The sequence below is a fragment of the Spermophilus citellus genome, assembly GCF_964194105.1.
Source record: "Spermophilus citellus genome assembly, chromosome: 11".
Lineage (NCBI taxonomy): Eukaryota > Metazoa > Chordata > Mammalia > Rodentia > Sciuridae > Spermophilus > Spermophilus citellus.
In genome coordinates, this window is record NC_138192.1 from 71493833 (window position 1) to 71519496 (window position 25664).

The following is a 25664-nucleotide window of genomic DNA, read 5'->3' on the forward strand; positions in this document are numbered from 1 at the left end:
GTCTAGCTATTGTGAATTGTGCTGCTATGAACATTGATGTGGCAATATCCCTGTAGCATGCTTTTTTGAGGTCTTCAGGGAATAGTCCGAGAAGGGCAATAGCCGGGTCAAATGGTGGTTCCATTCCCAGCTTTCCCAGGAATCTCCAAACTGCTTTCCAAATTGGCCGCACCAATTTGCAGTCCCACCAGCAATGTACAAGTGTACCCTTTTCTCCACATCCTCGCCAGCACTTGTTGTTGTTTGACTTCATAGTGGCTGCCAATCTTACTGGAGTGAGATGGTATCTTAGGGTGGTTTTGATTTGCATTTCTCTGACTGCTAGAGATGGAGAGCATTTTTTCATGTACTTGTTGATTGATTGTATATCCTCCTCTGAGAAGTGTCTGTTCAGGTCCTTGGCCCATTTGTTGATTGGGTTATTTGTTATCTTATTGTCTAATTTTTTGAGTTCTTTGTATACTCTGGATATTAGGGCTCTATCTGAAGTGTGAGGCGTAAAAATTTGTTCCCAGGATGTAGGCTCCCTATTTACCTCTCTTATTGTTTCTTTTGCTGAGAAAAAACTTTTAAGTTTAATTAAGTCCCATTTGTTGATTCTAGTTGTTAACTCTTGTGCTATGGGTGTCCTATTAAGGAATTTGGGGCCCGACCCCACAATCTGTAGATCGGAGCCAACTTTATCTTCTATCAGACGCAGAGTTTCTGATTTGATATCAAGCTCCTTGATCCATTTTGAGTTAACTTTTGTGCATGGCGAGAGAAAGGGATTCAGTTTCATTTTGTTGCATATGGATTTCCAGTTTTCCCAACACCATTTGTTGAAGATGCTATCCTTCCTCCATTGCATGCTTATAGCCCCTTTATCAAATATAAGATAGTTGTAACTTTGTGGATTAGTCTCTGTGTCCTCTATTTTATACCATTGGTCCACCCGCCTGTTTTGGTACCAGTACCATGCTGTTTTTGTCACTATTGCTCTGTAATATAGTTTGAAATCTGGTATCGCTATACCGCCTGATTCACACTTTCTGCTTAGAATTGCTTTTGCTATTCTGGGTCTTTTATTTTTCCATATGAATTTCATGATTGCTTTATCTATTTCTACAAGAAATGCCGTTGGTATTTTGATTGGCATTGCATTAAACCTATAGAGAACTTTTGGTAATATTGCCATTTTGATGATGTTAGTTCTGCCTATCCATGAACAAGGTATATTTTTCCATCTTCTAAGATCCTCTTCTATTTCTCTCTTTAGGGTTCTGTAGTTTTCATTGTATAGGTCTTTCACCTCTTTTGTTAGGTTGATTCCCAAGTATTTTATTTTTTTTGCGGATATTGTGAATGGAGTGTTTTTCCTCATTTCCATTTCAGAAGTTTTGTCGCTGATATACAGAAATGCCTTTGATTTATGCGTGTTGATTTTATATCCTGCCACTTTGCTGAATTCATTTATTAGTTCTAGTAGTTTTTTTGTAGACCCTTTTGGGTCTTCTAGGTATAGAATCATGTCATCTGCAAATAGTGATAATTTAAGTTCTTCTTTTCCAATTTTTATGCCTTTAATTTCTTTCGTCTGTCTAATTGCTCTGGCCAGTGTTTCGAGAACTATATTGAATAGAAGTGGAGATAGAGGGCATCCCTGTCTTGTTCTGGATTTTAGAGGGAATGCCTTCAACTTTTGTCCATTGAGAATGATGCTAGCCTGAGGCTTAGCGTAGATAGCTTTTACAATGTCAAGGTAAGTTCCTGTTATCCCTAGTTTTTCTAATGTTTTGAACATAAAGGCATGCTGTACTTTGTCAAATGCTTTCTCTGCATCTATCGAGATGATCATATGGTTCTTATCTTTAAGTCTATTGATGTGGTGAATAACATTTATTGATTTTCGTATGTTGAACCATCCTTGCATCCCAGGGATGAATCCTACTTGATCATGGTGCACAATTTTTTTGATGTGTTTTTGTATTCGATTCGCCAGAATTTTATTGAGGATTTTTGCATCTAGGTTCATTAGAGGTATTGGTCTGTAGTTTTCTTTCTTTGAGGTGTCTTTGTCTGGTTTCGGGATCAGGGTGATGTTGGCCTCATAGAATGAATTTGGAAGAGCTCCCTCTTTTTCTATTTCCTGAAATAACTTGAAAAGTATTGGTATTAATTCTTCTTTAAAGGTTTTGTAAAACTCTGCTGTATACCCATCCGGTCCTGGGCTTTTCTTGGATGGTAGTCTTTTGATGGCTTCTTCAATTTCATCCATTGATATTGGTCTGTTCAGATTGTGTGTATCCTCCTGACCCAGTCTGGGCAAATTATATGACTTAAGAAATTTATTGATGTCTTCACTATCCTCTATTTTATTGGAATATAGGTTTTCAAAATAATTTCTAATTGTCTTCTGTATTTCTGTAGCATCTGTTGTGATATTGCCTTTTTCATCCCGTATGTTAGTAATATGAGTTCTCTCTCTTCTTCTCTTTGTTAGCATGGCTAGAGGTCTGTCGATCTTATTTATTTTTTCGAAGAACCAACTTTTAGTTTTGTTAATTTTTTCAATAGTTTCTTTTGTTTCAATTTCATTAATTTCCGCTCTGATTTTAATTATTTCTTGCCTTCTGCTATATTTGCTGTTGTTTTGCTCCTCCTTTTCTAGGGCTTTGAGTTGGAGTGTGAGCTCATTTATTTGTTGGTTTCTTCTTTTTTTGAGGAGTGACCACCAGGCGATGAACTTTCCTCTTAAAACTGCTTTCATTGTGTCCCATAGATTCCGATATGTTGTGTCTGTATTTTCGTTTATCTCCAAGAATTTTTTGATTTCCTCCTTTATGTCTTCTGTAACCCATTGATCATTCAGTAACATATTGTTCATTTTCCATGTGATGTAGGATTTTTCCTTCCTTCTTTTGTTATTGATTTCCAGTTTCATTCCATTATGATCAGATAGAATGCATGGTATTATCTCCACCCCTTTATATTTACTGAGGGTTGCCCTATGGCATAATATATGGTCTATTTTTGAGAAGGATCCATGTGCTGCTGAGAAGAAAGTATATCCATTTGATGATGGTTGATATATTCTATATAAGTCAGTTAAGTCTAGGTTATTGATTGTGGTATTGAGTTCTATAGTTTCTTTATTTAACTTTTGTTTGGAGGATCTGTCCAATGGTGAGAGAGGTGTGTTGAAGTCTCCCATAATTATTGTGTTGTGGTCTATTTGATTCTTGAATTTGAGGAGAATTTGTTTTATGTATGTCGCAGCACCATTATTTGGTGCGTAAATATTGATAATTGTTATTTCTTGTTGGTGAATGGTTCCTTTTAACAGTATATAATGACCTTCTTTATCCCTTTTGATTAACTTAGTCTTGAAGTCAATTTTATTCGATATGAGGATGGCCACCCCTGCTTGCTTGCGAGGAGCGTGTGCGTGGTATATTTTTTCCCATCCTTTCACCTTCAGCCTGTGTATGTCATTTCCAATCAGATGTGTCTCCTGGAGGCAGCATATTGTTGGATTTGTTTTTTTAATCCATGATACCAGCCTATGTCGCTTTATTGGAGAGTTTAAGCCATTAACATTCAGAGTTACTATTGATATGTGGTTTGAACTTCCATCCATGTTTGATTGTTTATCCTTTTTTAAAAAAAAAAAAATTTAGTTTGTTTCTCCATGATTGTCTTTCCCCTTGCCCTCTGTCTTTACTGAGGCACTTCCCACTGATGGTTTTGGTTATTGTTTTTCATTTCTTCTTCTTGTAGTGTTTTGTTCAAAATGCTTTGCAATGCTGGTTTTCTGGCTGCAAATTCTTTTAACTTATGTTTATCATGAAAGATTTTTATTTCGTTGTCATACCTAAAGCTTAATTTTGCTGGATACAGAATTCTTGGTTGGCATCCATTGTCTTTCAGTGTTTGAAATACATTGTTCCATGACCTTCTTGCTTTCAGTGTCTGTGATGAAAAATCTGTGGTTAACCGTATTGGTTTACCCCTAAATGTAATCTGTCTCCTTTCTCTTGTAGCTTTTAATATTTTCTCTTTGTTCTGTATATTGGATATCTTCATAACAATGTGTCTTGGCGTTGGTCTACTGTGATTTTGTGTGCTCGGTGTCCTGTATGCATCTTCAATTTGTATATCTGTTTCCTTTTTTATTTCTGGAAAGTTTTCTGTAATTATCTCATTCAGCAAGTTTCTCATTCCCTTGGTTTGAATCACTGTACCTTCTTCTGTCCCGATGACTCGTAAGTTTGGTTTCTTTATGTTATCCCATAATTCTTGGAGGTTTTTCTCGTGATTTTTTACCAGCCTTTCTGAGTTGGCTAGACTCTTTTCAAGATGGTATATTTTGTCTTCATTATCTGACGTTCTGGCTTCTACCTGCTCCACTCTGTTAGTGATACTCTCAATTGAGTTTTTCATTTGGTTTATCGTTTCCTTCATTTCTAGAATTATTGTTTGATTATTTTTTATAACCTCTATCTCCTGATAAAGATGCTTAACTTCTTCTTTTATCTGTTTGTGAAATGCATTCTCAATGTGTTCTTTCGCTGCTTGAATTTGCTGTCTTGTATCTTCTTTAAGGTTCCATTCCATCTGTCTTAGGTGATCCTTGAGTTCTTTATATGACCATTTATCTGATGACTCTAGGTCCTCCTGAATATTTAGGCTCTCCTGCATTGTTTGTACTCCTTTTATTCCTTGTTTTTTGAAGCTGCTCATGTTGCTTCTTGTTCTGTTTGACTGCTGAGTTACTGTTTACCCTATAAATTAATTTGATGCTTGGGAGGAAAGGTATTTGAAGGGAAGGGAAGAAGTCTCTAAAGAGAATGAGAATAGGCAGGTAGAATTCAAGAAAAAAGGGGGCATAAGAAAAATGAAAAGACTAAAGAAGTAAAAGAATAGGAACTAAAAAAGAAAAAGATTTTAAAAAAAATAATAAAATAAAGTAATAATAATAATTTTTTTTAAAAAAAAATTTAAATTAAAATTAGTAGAAAAAAAAAATTTAAGAAAGAAAAAAAATTAATAAAACAACAAGAAAGAAAAAATGAAAATGAAAGAAAAACCCAGATCAAAAAAAAAAAAAAAAAAAAAAAAACCCTAATAGATGCAGTCTTAGAGTTTGATTAACTTCTCTTCCAGGAGATGGCGCTGTGCCCACCAGGTCAAGTTTCTCCTGTCAATACGCGGGAACCAATCACTGTGCAGCAGCTCTTCCCAGACTGGGCGAGTCTCCAATCCTGAGTGTCTAGGGCCTCCTCTTGTGTCTAGTCACTTCCCACTTTTTCTCTAGCCAGGCCCCCTCTCACAATACTGGCTACACGCCAAGTCTGCTGCTCCCGGGACCCCTGTTTTCATGAACGACTGGGCACACTCTTCCAGTTTGCCATTCCCTCAGACCCTAAGCTTGTAGAGTTTGGGGCTGAGAATCCTCAGCGTATTTTACTTGCCCTCCAGTAGCCACGCCCCCGGTAGCTGGTGCAAGGAACCTCAGCTGTCAGCCCTGGTGGGGGTGGTGGTTCCGCTCCGCAGGACCCGCACCACCTCTGACTTCCTCGGGCTGGCTGTAGCACTCACGGGAGAGCTGGGAGGGGCCCTAAGGGTTTCCCGATGTGTGGAGAGGTAAGGCTATGGGATCACACACCTGTTTCAACTAAGTTATCTCCTCTGCAGCAGTCTGATGACGTCGTTTCCCTTTGCCGGGCGACCAATTCAACGTGTGGGTCCTCCTCTCCCAAGCCCCGTTTCAAACCAGTGGCCACTACTTATGAAGGCTCGGTAGGCATTTACATTCGTATGATGAGAAGGGCTGACCAGTTGTTTCAGCCGGATGAATTAATGCAGTGTCATAGCTGTTTGTCTGCGGGAAGCAGGTGACCGGGAGTTTGAATTCAGCGGGTCAGAGCTCAGTGTGTGTTCTCGGATCACTTGGATTTTAAATTGTCACTCATCTTATCAGCTGTTTCATATAATTCGGCTGCTCATTCGCGCGGTGCAGATTCTGCTCTATGGTGTTCCGCGGGATGCGGCTGCGGCGGCGGCGGCGGCCTTCGGGACCCCCGGGGAGGGGGTGCGGGTTGGGGGAGGGGAGGCGGCGCCTCAGGGCCGCGTGGTCTGGGTACCAGACACGCAGGAGAGCGGGTGGGGTGGGGGAAAGAAATTGAGATCTAAATTTAGAGACTGAGCTTGGGAGGGGAGACAGCTGGGGAGAAAGAAGCAAGGCGGAGAGGCGGAGAGGAGAAGGAGAAGGGGCCGAAGGAGCCGGGCAGCTTGTCTGCGGGAAGCAGGTGACCGGGAGTTTGAATTCAGCGGATCAGGGCTCAGTGCGTGTTCTCGGTTCACTTGGATTTTAAATTGTCTCTCATCTTATCAGCTGTTTCATTTAATTTGGCAGCTCATTCGCGTGGTGAAGAGTCTGCTCTATGGTGCTCTGTGGGAGGCGGCGGCAGCGGCCTTCGGGACCCCCGGAGAGGGGGTGCGGGTTGGGGGAGGGGAGGCGGCGCCTCGGGGCACGGGGGCCGGGTACCAGACACGCGGGAGAGCGGGCGGGATGGGGGAAAGAAATTGAAATCTAGATTTAGAGACTGAGCTTGGGGGGAGAGACAGCTGGAGAGAAGCAAGGCGGAGAGGCGGCGAGGAGAAGGAGATGGGGCCGATAGAGCCGTGTACCTGGGGCTGCAGCCTTACTGCTCGCGCTGAAGTCGTGATGGATTCCCTCCACCTTGGCTCATGACTTGATGTTTTCAATCACAGGCCTGGGCTCCGTCCCAGGCAGCGGCTCCGCGGGGCTCCGGCGGTGCGGGCCTGGCGGCGGCGAAACCACACTCAGCCGCCCAGGGACCTCGGGGGCGCTCGAGCGGCAGGGGCCGCTCGGCGCGGGCGCTGCGGACTCGGCGCCGCGTCCCGGCAGGTCCAGGTCCCACAACGGCCACGCGCCCTCCTCCTCGCGCAAGGCGGGACGTGGCTTTGGCGCCGCCCGGTCCGAGGCGCCGGCGGCGGCGGTCGGGTGCGGGGCCGTTCCACTCCCTCCGGCTCCGGCTCCGGCGGGCCTGTGGCGGCGGTGGTGGGAGCGCGGAGGCGCGGCGGCCTGTTACCGGGCGGCGGGGAGGGACCAGCGCTCAGGGGAGCGCGGCGGTATGGCCGGCGGCGGCGGCGGCTGTGGCTCCTCTTCTTCTTTCCAAGCCGGCACTGTGATTTCTTCCAGTCCCTGGGGACCCTCAGTCTTCAGCTGAAATTGGGGCAGATGCTGCTACAGGAGCTGTGGAAAGGCTCATCTAAGCTTTCCACCGCTGCCCGCTGCATTCAAGCCGCCATCTTGCCCGGAAGTCGCATTCAGGGACATTTTACCCCACAATTCTCATTTCTAAGTAGTGAGCTGTCTGGTCCTTTTTTTGATTAGTAACAGAAAATTAAGTCTTTCAAGTTTCTGTAACTTAGTTACCTCCTATCTCACACTGACCCTCTTTGGATTTATTTCAAGATTTTCCACTACAACTTTTTCTCCTCTCTGCTTTCTTCCTCCTGCTGAATTCTTATGTGTTTTCCAAGACCCAAACTGTCTGGGCTGTCCTTTGTAGTCTTGGTGGTTTTCTGACATCTGTCTTGTAGGAGTGATTGATTCCATGGGGGCTTTTCTGAGGGACCTTAGAGTACTGCTATTACAGACCTAAGCACCTACTTGACTTTTACCTACCCTGTGGTCCTTAAAGGTCAAGCAGCACCTGAAAGCCAGGGCTGCCCATCCTACCACATTGCTTATGTTTGCAGTCCCCTTATATCAAGCTGGGTGATTTTTCCAGTGAGCTGATTCTCAACTCTAAACTCCCCTTTCTTCTCACACATGGTCTTGAGAACTTATCCACTGTCTCTACACTTGTGGAAGCTGAAGAAATCTTGTGTAGGACAGGGGCCCAACTTAGTGCCTCTTTTTACCCAGACTTGTCTGGCTGATGCAATTACTATCTGCTGCAGTTACTTATATTGATGGAGGGTAACCAGCAAGGTTATCTTCTCCAATAGCTGAATGAAGATTCCTCTGTGAAAGAGTTATTCAATATTTGGGGAAGGTTTGTCATACAACTCCCCAGAGTTTCAACCCCAAAGAAGATTCAGGAAATAGGGCCTGAATCTTTTTGTTTTCCTTTTCCTGATTCACTTTCCTTTGTGTTGTAGGAAAATTGCTTCTTTGCCATCTCTTATTTTTGCCCCTTTCACTGTGAACTAAACCCTTTGCTCTAAGTCCTCTAGGATTTGGCTCTTGTTATTTAAATCCAAGCCTTTGGAATAATTTTTCTCTCTTACAGCTGGTGCTTGCAATTCAAAGCCTTGGTTTTAAAGTCTATTGTCTGCACTGTTGACTTACAAAGGTCAAATTAATTGCTCAAAGGCCAAAAATGTGGTTCTTTATTCTTTCTGAATCAACCTTACCCTGAGGCATAGGGAAAGTCTTCTTTGCTACTTAAATATAATAGAAAAATAGAACTAAAATAAATTGAAAAAAAATCAGCACATACTTTAACATAGAAATACCTCAGTAAAGAGCAAAATCCATGGTGGAATAAAATGATATGTCTTCTCTCTATTTATCTATTTGTCTATATGCTAAAATAATGTGAAATCAAAAAAAATGTGATAGTTATATTTGTCCCTAAACTACCTTAAGTAATGTTCTCCAATTACTGCTCAAATGTTTTTGCTATAGCAGAACTATACCTACTATCACTGAGCTTGATTTTCAGAATCTTTTGAAATGAGTGTGCTGCCTTAATTCAATCCCTCTGGCTATAAACATAATTTACAATATTTGGTACTTTGTACCAATAAGTGAAATTTAACAATGGATATATATCCCTAATCTACTAATCTACTAACTGGTGAGAATTCCTTTGTAAGCAAAGTCATCACCCACGCAGTACAACTTCCTAAAATCTTCTTTTTCAACAAGTTCGGGACCACATCTAGAGTATTCCTCACTTGTTCAGTCTGATAGTAGTTAACTGTATATTTGTATTTTTTTTCTCTACTACTAAGAAGAGCAGTCTGTGACATACCCCAGAAAGCTATCTCAAGATATGTAATTTTAAGGTTTTAAGGACAGGTTCTATGAAAGACTCTTCTAAGTAGAAAAAAATGCATATATATATATATATGACTTTTTAACATAGTTAAAGCAGACTCCCATCCTAACAGTTATACTTTTTCCAAGATACAAGTTGTTTTTTAAAAGCGGGAGATGACTTCTTTAGCCTAAGCAACAAGAATTCAGTGTAAATCCTTTCTTCTTGATTTATTGATTTTAAATGGATACATCATAAATTCATGTCTCCTTCAAGTCACTTGCTAATAAAATAATCTTAGAGTCTGACTCTAATATTACTAAACTCAAATTAATAATACATCAAAAATATAAAGAAATGAATGTTATTTTATAGCTGTATTGGGGAGATTTCAACGTTCTACTAGGTATATGTTTTTAAAACAATGACATTTATTTTGAGCCTTCTTTATCCTTATAGAACATGATCTCATGAGAAGCCAATATGAATTAAAATTAAAAACAATAATGAGTTTAAAATAAATTAACTCCTTCAGAACACCAGAGTTTTATATCTTAAGCACCAAATCTTTATAAATCAAAAATTTGCAATATACATTATTCACAATCCTCTAGGTTACAGTTTCTCAATTTTGTACAATAAGTACAGTCTTTTAAAGGCAAAAAACAAAGACAAAAATTTTCCTGGGTAAGACAGTGTAACATCAATGTTATTACAATACTAGTTAAAAATATGCAAACATAAAATGAGGCATAACCAGGAGGCTGAGGCAAGAAGATTACAAGTTCAGGCCAGCCTCTGCATCTTAGTAAGGTCCTATGGAACTTACTGAGATTCTGTCTCAAAATAAAAAATAAAAAAGCCTGGGATTGTAGCTCAGTGGTAAAGCAGTTCTGGGTTCAATCCCCGGTACCAAAACAACAAGAAAAAGAACAACAACAACCAAAAAAAAAAAAAAAAAAAACAGAAAAATACAGGCATAAATACTTTATACTTATACCTGCTACAAAAACTAACTACAGCACAGTGTGTTTTGAGAGGTTAATTTTCCTAATGTTTGGGGAGTCTCTCTTTGCATGGTATTATCATTGGCATCAATAAGAGAGCTTATTATTAATATTTCTTGAAACCAAAATAATTATATCTACAAACATGAACACTGGGTTTATGTGGCAGTGTTTGATTAAATTATTATGACAAATCCAAATTAAAATAAAGGATAATTTTCAAAAGACACAGACACAAGGGTTTTTGTTTTGTTTTGTTTTGTTAGTGGTGCTGGGGATTGAACCCAGGGCCTTGTACATGTGAGGCAAGCACTCTACCAACTGAGCTATATCAACAGCCCCGAAACTCAAGGTTTTGACATAAATATTTTAAAATTATTAAGCATTTTATTTAATCATTAACTAGGAAATTAGTACAATGTTTTCAACTGATTTAGTACATGGTTCAGAGTAATGCACATATGTGTATGGAAAGGTTAGGAATATTGAGATGAATTTACAAGTAGATGGGAAGCTGGATTATCCCCCTAAAGTTGGAATGGGGAGAAAAATCAATTGTCCTTCCACCAGAAGGAATTTGCATGTCTTTGGATAAGTTACACTTAAATTGCTATTAGTTATCCACAAATTATAGTCAATTAAAAAGTTTAATCAGGGGCTGGGGATGTGGCTCAAGCGGTAGCGCGCTCGCCTGGTATGCGTGCGGCCCGGGTTCGATCCTCAGCACCACATACCAACAAAGATGTTGTGTCCACCGAGAACTAAAAAGTAAATATTAAAAATTCTCTCTCTCTCTCTCTCTCTCTCTCTCTCTCTCTCAAAAAAAAAAAAAAAGTTTAATCAGCCCTTATAGAATTATACCTCCTTTTTACCCAGAATCATAAGCCCTTTTCCAAAGAAGATATCCAGTGTTCTTTTGACATACTTCATCATCTTCATATTTGTGTATCTGATAAATTTAAGAGGAACATGCATACCTCACAGAATGTACACATGGAACCTGCTTCCCTATGGAAGCTGTGAAGACCTTCTCTCTACTGCAGACAGCAAAGCCCCCTCAGGTCTGCTGTCTCCCTGGGAACTGACCTGTAGGCACACAAAAGGGTCCCATGAGAGCCCTTAGTCTTAAAGGAATGTGTTGTTTGCCCCTCAGATATAAGCACCAAGGAACCTATCTGTGTGTGTTTCATGATTTCTCAGAGAACAACTGGGAAAACTATTCCCAGATCTTTATACATAAAATATTTTGCCTAAGGACAGATAATTATATACATAAGCCAAGGCTTTAATAGCTAACTTGCTTGCTTCCTTCCTTTCTTTTCTCTCTGCTTCCTTCCTTCCCTCCTCCTTTCCTCCCTCCCTCCTTCCCTCCCTTCCTCCTAAGGTACAGATAATTAACCACATACCAGGTACTGCACTAAACACCTCATAAATATTATTTAATTTAATATCACAATAATCCTCTAAGTGTATACATTTAATGGATGAAAAAATTATGCTTGAACTAGCCATATGATAAGTATTAAAGACAATATTATTAAAACAAAAACAGGAAAAGCCAAGAGTACGAGCATTGAATGAGATTTGTCAGTAAAAATCAGGACAGTATGAGAACTGGTTTTGATAACACAAGCTGTTTTCCCAAAGTCCCATGGTCAGTTGGTATTTATGGAACCTATTCTAGTCATTCATATTTCATGTAAGAAATTGAGTGACTAGCCAACATGTTTCATAGCCCTGTTTACACATTTGTCATAGCATTTGACAAATGGCATTAAATTATCTTTGTACACGTTTATGTCTCTTTATTTTCATTGACTATGCTATGAGTTACTTTAGAGGAAGAAACGTGTGTCTCCAGTCCTTGCCGGAAAAAAAAAAAAAAAATGGCACATAGTAAAAGCTCAATATAAACTTTTGAGTTTACTTAACTTATGAATATGTAGAAAAGTTGATCCCTACAATTTTAACCTCTGGGAAAATTCAGTCCCCACTCAACAGTTCTGAAGTTCTATTTCTGTTTTCAAAATGGGCTCACTTCTTTTAAGCAGATTTTAGTACTGTATAGATTCAGTACGTTGGAGATATTAAAAAAAAAAAATTAAAAGACAGGAAAGGCTTATCCTACTGTATGCATAGAAGCCGTGCGGAGTAAAGGTCATGGTGTGATGTCTCTGGGAATTAGTAGAGAAAAAAAATCTGTTAACTGTCCAAACATCATTAAAAATCATCCAGAGGGCTGGGGATGTGGCTCAAGCGGTAGCACGCTCGCCTGGCATGCGTGCGGCCCAGGTTCGATCCTCAGCACCACATACAAACAGAGATGTTGTGTCTGCTGAAAACTAAAAAATAAATGTTAAAAAAATTCTCTCTCTCTCTCTCACTCTCTCTCTCTCTTAAAAAAAAAAAATCATCCAGAATTTTGTAGCACAATTATCAACCCAGTAAGTCTTCTAACCATCAACTCTGGTTGTACAAGACAAGTAAAACAGATTTTTTTTTCTTTTTTTTTACAATGATACTTGTGCAAATTATATACTTTTTCTTCAGTATTAAATATGCAAAACACACAAACAAGGAATGTAATTCCTAATAAGAAACAGAGAACTTCATTTCAACTTGTCACCAAAAAGAGTGAGAAAGTAAAGTGTGATTCTGCAGTATGGACTGAAATCTGACAGTATTTTCTGAGAGGGTAGAGTGGGTCTCTGACATGATATAGTTATTTAGAGTCCCAGTTCTGTTGGAGTTCAAGTGGCCATTCTCAGCCTGGTGAGAAGAATGTAACACAAAACCCTGTTTGGTCAGAGATGGAGGAGATGATTAGAGACCTGTGAGAATGTGATACTGTGGATATTTGATTGACAACATTTGTTATCCATATGACTTTTGTTCAAAGTAAGCTTCTAACTCCAAAGCAAATTTTTGAACCATCCTGTTACTAGTATGTGCCTCCATCTCTCCTTTTCCTTCTTCTCCTTCTTCTTTTTTGCAGTAATGGGTATTGAACCCAGGCCTTGTACAAGCATCAGGGTCTTGCTAAGTTACCCAGACTGTTCTGAAACTTGCGATCCTTTTGTCTTGGCCTCCCAAGAAGGCATGAGCCACCAAATTTGTCTCTTAGGGCATTCTTTAACCAATCATTTTGCTTCCTTTGGATAGTTTCACAAAACAAACAATAGAATAGCCTTCCTTAGGAGGACTGGGAATTCCATAACCTAATTACATAGTTCACATCTTATTTAATTTTTCCCTCCTTAATTATATTCTTTTATCTGCTTAATCTTCTAAATGACTCCTCTAACTTGTAACAAATAGGTTATAAAACTGAAAAAAGAAACAAATTCTTGGGACTAGTTAGGGTGTGGAAATTTTCCATGTGTTTTCTAAGTGGGTTTGCCCGAAGAGAGATTTCATTTAAAAGTGTGGGCCTGGGTGATGGTAAAGAAGATGTATTTACCTGAAAGTATTTTATATTGGAATGTTAGTTTATAGAAATTTGTAATTGGTTTGTATATCAAATACTGCACCTGTTACAAGCTTGGATTTATTGAAAACATGCGTAATGCTGTTGTTAGGAGGATGCACAAATCCCTCATTGGCAGCAGACTCACCAAAAGTAGATGCACCTGTCTTCCCAGCTGGGACTTGCTCATGGGAAAGAAGGTCAGTTAACACCATTTTATCCCCATAGACAGCTGCCATGAATGGAGAAAACCTAAATTCTGTTAAAAAAATCAATCCCCGAATAAAATCTGATTCAAAATATTTTGATTCATTACATTTATAGAATATACAAGATTGGTTTAATAGAAATGTGTTTTTTGTTTTACTTTTGTCTGAATATCAGCTTTTAATGACTCAGTGAACAGCCATGTTTTTATCTCTGATTAGCTTGGGGTTTAGAATAGAGTAGTTCTTTTTTGATTCAAGCTCTTGGTTAAAATGTGGGCCTTCTCTCAAGGCTGACATCATAACTCTGTTTTTGCCCATTTCAGTTGCATATTTTGCCCCAACAGATTCCTTGATCTGCAAAAGTGGGGCTACTTCTGTTTTGTTTACCACTACTTTCCCTAGCACTCTGTCCCTGTGCTAATTGCAGTTATATTTATACTTAGTGAAATCTTTCTTAAATATCTGAATAAATGAAAAATAAAAAATCTATTTTCACTGGTCAGGAAGGACATAAAGACTTCATGATTGAAAATCATTCTAAAAACCAAGAAGTGCCTTTGAGTCTCATGATTTATTTTTAAAAATGTTTTAAATTTTGATTTGTTATATATGACAACAGAATGAATTAGAATTCATATTACATATATAGAGCACAATTTTTCATGCCTCTGGTTGTACACAAAGTAGAGTCACATCCTTCATGTCTTCATACATGTACTTAGGGTAATGATGACCATCTCATTCCGCCAACTTTCCTACCCCTATACCCCCTTCCTTCCCCTCCCTCCCCTTTTCCCCTTTGCGCTATCTAGAGTTCATTTAACTGAGGTATAAACTAATTACACTACAATGTATAGATTTCAAGGGCATAGTGCCATGACTTTTGTCCAGTGAATGCACCCAAATAACCAGTAAGATACAGAATTTTTCCATTATGATAGAAAGTTTTCTCTATATTGTGTTCCTGTTAATTCCCTACAGTAGCTATTGTTTTGATGTTCTGATTATCATTATTGCTTATTTTTGTCTTTTCTAGAGTTTATATATAGTGTATATTTAATAGATATTTAATTAGAGTCAAGAAATTACCTATGTTGCAAATAACACAATTTATAATGAAAGACTATGTTATTTATTTAAAAGGGTAGAAAAGCTATACTTCTTCTTGGAGGATTTATTGATCTCATCTTTCCCAGTCTCCAACAATTTGCTCTTAATTACTCCAAAGATAAACAGAATGATTATTTCTAGTAGAATTTGGGAAGGCCATCAGTCTCACGTCTTATACTATAAGCCTCCAAAAGCAGAGGACTTTACCAACCAAGCAGATCAAGAGTGGCCACTTTAGAGCAGGTGTCATGGCCTGGGATTCCTGACCTTTCCAGCTAGGTGCATCCCTACACCATTGTTATCCCTTTTCCTCCAGACACGTCTGTGGATGGTGACATATGTGTAACAGGTTTTAAAGAAGAGCTCCAAAATTAGGTATTCCATGGAAAGTCTTCTTTAAGCTGTATTTTCCATAGCACAGAACTTTGGGAGTGTAAATGGTGATGTTTGGGTAGAATTGCTAAAGAGGTTTACAAAGAACTGTAGTCACTTTGCAGGCAGTGGAAAGAGGCTGGCTAAGGAAAGCCTGTGGAGAATGGATTCATTGAATTAGAGCAGTCTGTGATCCACTGCCAAAGCCAGCTTATTTTCTTTGCTAGTTCCAAAAAAAAGGATACCTGGAACTTTGAGATGATGGAAGGCTATCTTATAGAAGAAGCTGGCAGAGCACAGTTTTTCACTATCTTAGGTCAGCATTATTATAGACTTGATGGGGTACTTAGGGCTCTGGTAGGGATTTTTAGGTCAGAAAAAAGTTAGGCATAGGAGATTAGGGACTAAAATGTGTTTGTTTATCTCGTAGAAGAGTACAGCAATAAAACAGTCTTAGAAAAACCACAGACAAGGACTGTGTAAGTGTAACCATATTCTACTTCTCTTGCAGAATGTCTTCCTATTATTAGCAAGACCACAGAATAAAATTATGTCTAGAAAAAGTAAGCAAATAATTGTGGAAAATATTTAAACTAACTTTGTAACATGTAAAGACACCATTCATTCAAAAGTGTATAAGCGGGAGATTATGTAAAGGAAGAAAATTCCCCTTCAAAGTATGTATTTTACAAATGCTTATTATTTTGCACAGATAGTTTAATGCAAGATATGTGGAAATTTCACAAAATGAAAAAAAAAAAAAACCTGGACAACTTGCAACAAAGTGCTAATATTCTCTGATGCTCTCCAAGGTTACTTACATATTTTTCTTTCTTAGGTCAGTTAGAGACACTTCGAGAATTGCTCAATCCAGGAGTGAAGGGGTTCTGTGAACACATGGACTCTTTACCTTGAGAGGAGTGCAGAAGATTTCTTCAGAAGGTAACAGCCAATTCCTTCCTTTGGTTTTATAGTCTTCAAAATGTAATTAAACTGTGGTATAAAAATAGACAATATTATAGGAAATATTAAGTATACTTTGCATTTGTTTCTAGTCTTGTAGTATTTCATGACTTACCCCTTTTATGTGAAGTATGTTTAGCAATGATTGCTCAGCAAATATCCTTCTTACCTTTGAAGTAGGATAATATCCAGAAGCAAGGGTAATTGCAGAACACCAATCTGGCCACTTTGGAATAGAAGCACCATTAGCAAAAATTATGATAATGTTCCTATAATACACTAGAGAAGTTGCTCACAAGGAGAGATTCCCTGCACTGCTGAGCATCTCCAGGATGCTGGAGTGATCAGGCTTTAGTATATCCATGAACCATTGTGTGAGGAGGCTCTCTTGGGAAGCAGTGGATGCTGTTCTTTGAAAGCCTCACAGGATTTCCTGCTTTTTATGCATCTCTATGATTGAAGTCTGGTTTCAGGGGAGCATTTTGGACAAGAATAATACTTTGAATTCTACATTTTCTTGTGAAGCTAGATTTGAGGTACCCTTAGACATTTTGTGATTTGAGGTACTCTTAGACACTTAGGCCTCTCTTTGACAGTTGTGTAAACCTGGGTGAGTCCTGATTCTGTAGTCATTCAAAAACTGATGAAAGCTTCAAAGATTTGAGGCCTTATTCCATTGTTGACTGAATACTGCAGAATGGTAGGTTTCCGATTTGTAGGGCCTGGACGCCGGTGTTTCCTCTGCGTATTATTCCAGTATCGTTGAAGGTTCCATCTCAGAGATGAGAGATATCAAGTGGGATGCCTCACACTGTCAACGTGAAAGATGCCAAAAATGCTGTCTTGTCACAATTCTAGAAACTGTTCTGTCTTACTAGGATAATTGTCTTATATTAGTTTGGTTTTCCAAGATTTTGTTTCTCAGATTTTGCTTTATTATTTTTATTAACAGACTCTCTTTTCTTAGAGCAGTTTTAGGTTTGCAGGAAAATTCATTGGAAAGTACAAAGAATTATTCTATAATGCTTTCTCTCAACTCAAACAGTTTCCTCCATTATTAATTCCCTGTATGGTGTGGTTCATTTATTGTATTCAGGACCCAATATTGATATGTTCTTATAAAGTCCATGGCTACATTAAGTGTTCACTCTGTTGCATATTCTGTGGGTGTTAACAAATGTATAGTGATAAAGATCCATTATTACTGTTTCGTGGAGAATAGTTTTACTTCTCTTAAAATTCCCTCTGTTCCCCATATTCACCCTTCCTCTCTTGGCTGAAGCCCTGGTTATGACCACTCTATTTCCTCCATAGTTTGCTTTTCCAGAATGTCATGATTGGAAGCATACTGGATAAAGCCTTTTTAGATTGGCTTCTTTCACTTAACAATATGCTTTTAAGGTCCATCTAGGTCTTTTGGCAGTTTGGTAGCTCATTTCTTTGTGTCAGTGGATAATATTCTATTGTATGGATATACCACAATTTGTTCATCCCTTCACTTACTGAATTATTTGGTTGCTTCCAAGTTTAAGAATTATTTTTTCTTCAAAAACCACTATAAACTTGTCTATATACTTTTGTATGGAAATCAGTTTTCAACTCAGTTGTGTATAAAGGAGGGAACATGTTTACTGGCTCAGGTAGAAAGAATACTAATAAGAAACTGCCAAACTATATTTCAGAGTGTCTATAACATTTTACACTCCCTCTACCAATGAATTTTCCTGTTGTTCTTCATCCACAAACATTTGGATCAATATTTTCCTTTTAGTCATTCAAATAGATGAATAGTGTTTTTTCATTGCCTTTTATTTATTTCTGATGTTAATTTTTTGTGGTGTTGGGCATTGAACACAGGGCCTCATGCATGCTAGGTAAGTGCTCTACCATGGAGCTATATCCCTAGTCCTGTCTTATGCTATAATATAATTAATCATAAGTCAAATATATTAAAACAATTATAACAGCCCCAAGACTCTGGTTCTTAGATACCAGCTGCTTCTTGAGTATAAATTTGATAATATCTTTGAGTTTTAATTTTGGTAATATCTTGAACTAAAAATATGAACTTTTCCCTGGCAGTATCAATCACTGTAAGGTGATTTTGTGGAATAAGCATGTGTTACACCTGTGTGTATATATGTGTGTGTACCTACTCTTCTCTGTCATAAAAGACAATGATTCCCCTAATAGTACGTCATGGAAATAAAACATACAGAGCATATCAAAGTTGTTTTCGTTTCTAAAAATGAAATGTGCACATTCTATAGATGATACGAAAATAAGCCATGTTTGATGCTGTTCAAAGCTGGCTTTCTGCCAGGAGTACTGTTATATATAAGCCACATCAAATTAGCCATTCCTAATTTTTGTACAAGTAGTCCCTTATTTACACTAGCTAAATTTATAAATTTTGCACATTATGAGGGTGTGAAAGCGATTTGTGTTCAGTTTCTTGTATTCATTCATCTCTTTGCATTTAGATTTGAACAACCTCCATGATGATAAGACTGGAAGTGGTGAGATAGTGACACCTCAGAATATTTAGTGGTGGTATAAAAGGGTAGTACCATTTGGGAATGCCAGCTTTTATTAAAAGTATAAACCCCACATCTCTTCTGCAGACTCAGGTTCTTCTCCAGGCTGTTCATCCAAGTTGAACCCTGATTTTGAGGCAAGGGGTACCTCCTAGGAGAAGATGCCACATAGAAATTTGGATAAGAAGGCACATGTAACACACATATTATTTGTTTCTTATATTGAGAGGAAGGGAGATGAGGAAAGGCACATCAGAATATTGTGGAAAGAGGTAGGCATGGTGCTGCATGCCTGAAATCATTGTCACTCAGGAAGCTGAGACAAGAAGATCACAAATTTGAGGCCAGCCTCAGCAACTTAATGAGATCCTGTCTCAAAATCTCAAAAATAAAAAGGACTAGGGATATATTGCCCCTGCTACTCAATCCCCAGAGCCACAAAGAAACAATATTTATAAAAAGACAAAATCTTTGTTAATTGTGATGGTTAAGAGGAATTGTGCCCTTTAAAATGCATACAATCAACCAGAATAAATTAAACTTGAACCTTTAAATGTAGACATGAATTGTTTGCTTAGAACTTAAAAGTGGATGTAGGAAGCATTTCAGTAATGGAACTGTCACTAAATGGGAGTTCAAAGAGTTCTCCAGGAATGGAAGGGTTCTCTACTCTGGCCTTCCAGATTCTTGATCTGCCACAGAAAAGAATTTAAGGACACATGAGTAAGATTGCAGAGAAGTTTATTATAAACGGAAGGTACATACTCAAGAATGAGATTGTCTGTGATCATAAAGAGAATTAAGCATCTAAATCATGGTCCTAATTTTTATACTGGGATAGTACCTACAGGGCTACACTAAGGGTAAAGTCACTGGGGCTTTACAGTTTGAGGCCTGTGTTCCTTGCATTTGAACATTGCCTGCATGAATCATTGCATATTTCCTGCATGCTGTGTTTCATTAGCACCTTACATCTCTATTCAGGGGTGTGTATCTTACTATTATGCTGAGGCTAGGGTCATTTCTCACTTGCCAAAGTCTTTAATGTTTAAACTCCTAAAAGGAATATTCCCTCCAGATGCCTTGCAGTTTTATTGCTTTTCAGCCAATCCACAAGCTTGGGTGAGGATGAGGTGCTGGGGTGCAAGGACTTAGGCTAGGATGGTTCTCTGGAGTTCCTGGATCTCTATGCCAGGGGTTCATGGGAATTTCCTGCATTCCTGTGGTTCATGGACATTTCTTTTTTGAGACTCAGTGTTTTCTCTGTACCCCTAAATTCCTATCTCAGGACCATATATGCCTAAGTAAATAAGCCAAATATCTTTCTTCTATGATAGCAGTTTCTTAATACAAGTGTTATTAAAATGTTCATTTTTTTTTCAATTCAAGTTGTCTAAACTCACAATAAATTATTTTTACCACAAGTAGGACCTAGGACCAGGAAGTCAACAAATATTTCTTACATGAAAAAAAAAAAAAAAAAAAAAACCAGAAAAACAAACCACTGTACCAGCTTGTTAAAATTGAGGAATGGACAGATAAGGTTGTATGTGACTGGTAGCCATATTGAGCAACGCCTTAAATTCCAGAATAAGGAATTTGACTTACAATGAAGGTTCTAAGAAGGATAATAAGATGATAAAATTTGGTTTTGAAGTAGAAAATTAGCCAACAGTAAAGGAGATAACAGTAAAGGAGTGAAGAGACAAGGAGCAAGAATTGCAATTAGCATGCTAATTAGCTAATTAGCATGAGAAGAAAAGTGGACTAGGCTTTTGGCTCTGAAAAGGGAAAGGAGGTAGCAGATAATAGAAAGTTTTTGTTTGTTTTGTTTTGTTTTTTTCTAACTCAATTAGGGCAATACTGGTTGATAACCTACTAAGTGCTAGTCATTACTCCAGGCCATTTTAATGAACAAGTGGCAGAATATATTCTATCAGCATGCTATGAACTAAATGTGTGTGTTTCCCCTAGAATGAATATGTCAAAGCCCTAATCTCCAATGTGATGGTATTAGGAGATGGGTCCTTTGCAAGACATTGAGAATAGTGCCCTAGTAAGAAGAGGACAGGTAGCCAGCTCACTCTTTTTCTGCCACTTCTGCCACTTGAGGGTACAAGGCAAGGCATGTGTTCCATAACTCAGAAGAACCTGATATATTGGAACCCTGATCTCAGACTTCCAATCTCCAGAACTGTATAAAAAATAGATTTCTGTCATTTATAAGCCACTTACTTCAGTGGACAGAGTAATAAATAATAAACATAACTAAAACGTTTATAATATGTTGAAATTTGAAAATGTTAGCAAAAAAAAAAAATGCAGATTTGATCAGAGTAGGTCTATGAGAAGAGACCTGAGAAGGAGAGATCTGGGCAAATAGCTCACCTTTGAGAAGGTAAGCTAGTGAGCTTGTACACTTAGGGAGAATATTCCAGGCAGGAGGAAAAGGAAGTACCAAGAGGCTGTTGTAGGAGCTTGTGATAATGGCCCAGGAACAACCTCACTTTGAATTTAAAATCTTTTTCTGGCCAAAATGGTCAATTATACCAATTGCAGAATGCTGAAATGAAGACTACCTGCTGGAAGGAAAGTTTTTCTTTGGAAGTTCTGCTTCAGGCCAGTCATTCAATTTCTAAAGGACAAAAGAGATAGGAGATGATTGAATTAAGAGGTCAGCTTCAGGGCATACCCAGAGATAAAGTCAGTTAGAGAAAGTGGGGGAGATGTGAAAGCCAGGAAAAATCAGAAAACATACCTGCCCTTGAAGCTATGTCCAGAGACTTGACTAAGAAAAGGAGAATACAGAGTTTCAAATGCAGCAAAAGGTTAAGAAAAATAAAGATGAGAGAATTGAAAAATCAATAGGGGCTCATGCCTGGAATTCCAGCAACTTGGGAGGCTGAGACAAGAGGATCACAAATTTGAGGCCAGCCCAGGCATTCAGTGAGACCCTGTATCAAAATAAAAGATTAAAAGACTTGAGATGTAGTTCAGTGTCAGAGTTTCCCTAGGTTCAAAAACAAACAAGAGTGGGACTGGGAAATCAAGGGTTGAGGTTATGAAGGTCATTGTGTTAGCTGGCATCAAGGAACCTGTGCACAATCCTGTTGTGTCTCTCTGCTGTTGTATTCTTGCAGAAAATTTTAAGCAAGACACAAAACACAGGAAAAGTATAGTAATGTTTACTAGAAGAGAAAGGAAAATGACCTCAAGGGAGGTGGTGGGTCATCTCAAAGAGTACAGCAACAATGCACCCCTTTATTCCTTAGTTTTTAAATCAGACTTAGGGCAGTTTCTAGAGACTTCCACTTCCCCAGGTAGGAGCTCAACTCTTGACACACAGTAGCTTTAAGTCCATACTGCATGCAATTTTCCCACAGATTCTCAAGCAAAAGCAAAATCCATTGGGGGTGGGGGAGATTTTACTAATACAGTGCAATTAAAATGTCATAATAAAGATCTAAAGGCAGTTCTTGGTCAGTAATTAGAACTTGTTTTCATACATTTTTATGTTTTTGGAGGTTTGCTTTTAATTATCCTGTCTTCCTGAATCTTGGAATACTTGTTCTGTATAAAGGTCACAGAAGTCCCCTTTCAGGGTAATTTGTGCTCTTATCAGCAGGGAGGAACCTTAACATTCCTCAACCCTGAGAGAATAGCCCTGAAGATAACAGATGTTTGTCCAGGAATGTAACATATCCTATTGACTTTAGCCAGAACAGGGCCATAATGGCTTTGGGTAAACAACTTTTGAAAAGAAAACATTGCAGAGGGCCAGCACATAGGCTAGTTTATAGAATTATCCCCTTAACTTCATGTTCCTAATCTGCTACCTATCAATTAATGGCTCTATAATAGAGATCAGTTTCAGTTAGTTGAGAGCATAGGATTCTGAAATATCCAACAGTCATATTTCCTATACTAGATACAATGAACTTGAAGAATCAGTCATACTTTAGACAAGAACTGTATTAGTTTTTAACTTACATTAAAGATATTTTAATAACATTTTGAAATCGGGCTTTGGTAAAAAGTGTTGACAAGTTTGAAAGACTAAAATTAAATGTGTTAGGCTTCAGACTGGGGTGTGTGCAACTTCTGCTTCCCCTTTGCTCTTCCCCTCCGCTCTGATTTCATAACAAGGCACAGTATTGACATGCTCAAGAACTGAGGTCTCTGTGTACTTGGTGGAGTGATATTGTTGTATTGCTCAGTTTGCAGAAAATCCTTGGCCTAAAGTATAGCCTTCTTCAGTTCATCACCAAAGCTTGCATTTTATTAATGCATGAAGCTTTTTTATAAGACATGTTAATTTTTTTTCTTCAAAAAGCCTGAAGAAACACAGTTATAATAGGATTAAGAGTGCAGCCTGTCAATATTTGATAGTCTTCTCAATAGCTTCTTATTAGATTTTTTTTTTAAGTTGGTGGGAATTAAGACACAGCAATAAGTAATGACTGAACACATTCCCGTTAGAATGTTAATAAAAAGGAAATCAGGGATTTATAAAATCGGTACATTCAGCTGTGATTTTTGCTGTCTCTATGACCTAGAATTTATATTTAAATGACATCTCTCTATGATATATAGCAAGCCTATCAGAAAAAGTGTTCTGAATGAAGTAAGGGTTTATATATTTTAAAAATGGGATGACAGGGCTGGGGATGTGGCTCAAGCGGTGGCGCGCTCGCCTGGCGTGCGTGCGGCCCGGGTTCGATCCTCAGCACCACATACCAACAGGGATGTTGTGTCCGCCGAGAACTAAAAAATAAATATTAAAAAAAAAAAAATTCTCTCTCTCTCTCTCTCTCTCTCTCTCTCTCTCTCTCTCTCTCTCCTCTCTCACTCTCTCTTTAAAAAAAAAATGGGATGACATAAGAAAAGGATGGACTTATTTTTCTGGGAAACAAACTGAGAAAGTGTGTTCAGGATGACAAGAATAGACAGCAGTAGTTATTTGGAATTTCAGGGTTGGTCATAAGGAACTATCTGAAGAAGATCAAACTCTTATTCAAGGTCAAGCCCTTTCCCCTTTGCTTTTTCCTTCACAGCCCCATCATCATCCTATCCCTAAGAAAACCCCCTAACAAGAAGAGGCCCATTATCAGTCTTTTATAATTTCATAACTCTGTAACAATTTAAAACAGTTCATTATTTCTCCAAAGAGTATTTACATTTTAAACAGGGAAAGAGGGTGGTATCCCCATTTAGGATAATTATAAAACAGCCTGCTCAGTCTGTATGCAAGACCTGAGGAATTTATTGGTTATATTTTTTATTTGGTGGTTGCACTTTTATATTTATTTTTGCTTCCATTTTGCATTAAAGGAACAGTGTAGTTCCCATAATTACAACATGATGAGATTCTCATTGCTTTTAATTAACCTGCTTTTTTCTTTCTCAGCTCCACAATTTATTTTGCTGTGTTTATTAGCAAGTGAAAAACTCCAACTGCACTAGTTGCATGCTGTTTTTACTATTTACTACTTCCATTATTATGTTTTGAATGCAAAAAAAAAAAATAAGATCTAGGCTTTTTTATTCTGATAAAAATCACCATTTTATCCTTGAAGGCATTGTCTCAGGATTTTTTTAATAAAAAGGGTATTGGTTTTAGTTCATCAGAAGGAGGAAAATGTCAATCACAATAGTAAGATAGTAATCTAGTATATTCAGTATTATGAGTCTTAAGGGTTTAGCAGTAAAAATTGATCTTTGTTAAAGAAAAAATTTGCATATTATATTAAGAGGAAGAGACTTGAATTGTATCTGGCAACAAATCTGGCAATACTAGAAGCAGTTACTTAAAATAAAGACTTTTTAAATGCTTTTTATTTCAATTACTCATTGCAGTTTCATCAGAAACAGAATTCTTCATTTCTATAAGTACAGAAATATGCATGAGTTTTTTTCCATCATTATTACAAAAACCTTAAGCTTTACAGAAGCAGATTTAGGAAGGAAAAAACATCTATCAAACATCTCAAAGTCCTACATGAAAGTCTGAAATAAATTATGTTTTCCCTTTCCTGGCAAAGAGCAACAAAAGAACAATTTGGTGGAGGAAATAAGTGAATCATATGAGTGTGTGTGGCTGGTCTGCAATATGGGGATACCATAGTGAATTTAACCTGATTATCTATTCTACCAATAGAATCAGCAGAATCCTGGGATGGGGAGAGCGTGTCCACACGCATGTGTGTTTCTGCATACAAGAGACAGTCCAAGAGACAGGCAAAATGGCTTTTGTTGCTTTGGAAACATCATTTTACCTTCTTGCATTTGAATTTTTCTGAGAAAAAACATCCACTTAATGTCACAATAGCCTCACAGGAACAGTTTAATTGTTCCTGCTAAAAGCCTCTAAGGACTCTCAGGATGTTGGGTGCAGTTGTTTTTTTTTTTTTTTCTCCTTCCCACAAAGACATTCTCAGTCTCTATCAATCTTAAGTAATTGAAAACCTGATGGGTGTATCTACCAAGCCACCAGTGGCAAAGAAGAGACGAAGAGACGGCAAGAATAATTCTTTGGAAATTGTGAAAATGTTAGTCAAATAATGACTAAATAATTTCAGGTTGCCTTTGTTCAGTGGTGATTTTTAAAATAATGGGTTCTATATGATCACTTTTACCTTACCATGTTATGTGATAATAAGAATTCCCTTGGGGTGTCATTGAAATGAACTTTTCAACAAATTATCTTCCTTTGTATTTCTTCTGATTCCCGAGACCAGTACAAACACTCTTCTCAGTTTGTCCATACCTGGAATTTCTGTTTTTATCCTCCACTAGAGTAGCCACAAGGATCAAAGAGACTCTGTGCTATGGTAGGAACTTAGTACTTTACTTCAGAAGAAAAAAAAAAATGCTCATATTATGCTTGATATTCCGGCAAAGGGGTTTTCCCATTATACATTTTTATAAGCCTCATTAACTCT

At 38.1% G+C, this 25664-nt stretch overlaps 1 protein-coding gene across 7 annotated transcripts in view; it reads left to right on the forward strand.

Annotated features, from left to right (window-relative positions):
- Window positions 1-25664, forward strand: part of B3GALT1 (beta-1,3-galactosyltransferase 1) — a 582447-nt gene that overhangs the window by 202572 nt on the left and 354211 nt on the right. For all 7 annotated transcript variants that reach the window (XM_081261274.1, XM_081261268.1, XM_081261272.1 and 4 more), the window contains exon 2: window positions 16062-16165. The gene's annotated coding sequence lies outside the window, so the exon portion shown is untranslated. The remainder of the gene's footprint in view (window positions 1-16061; window positions 16166-25664) is intronic.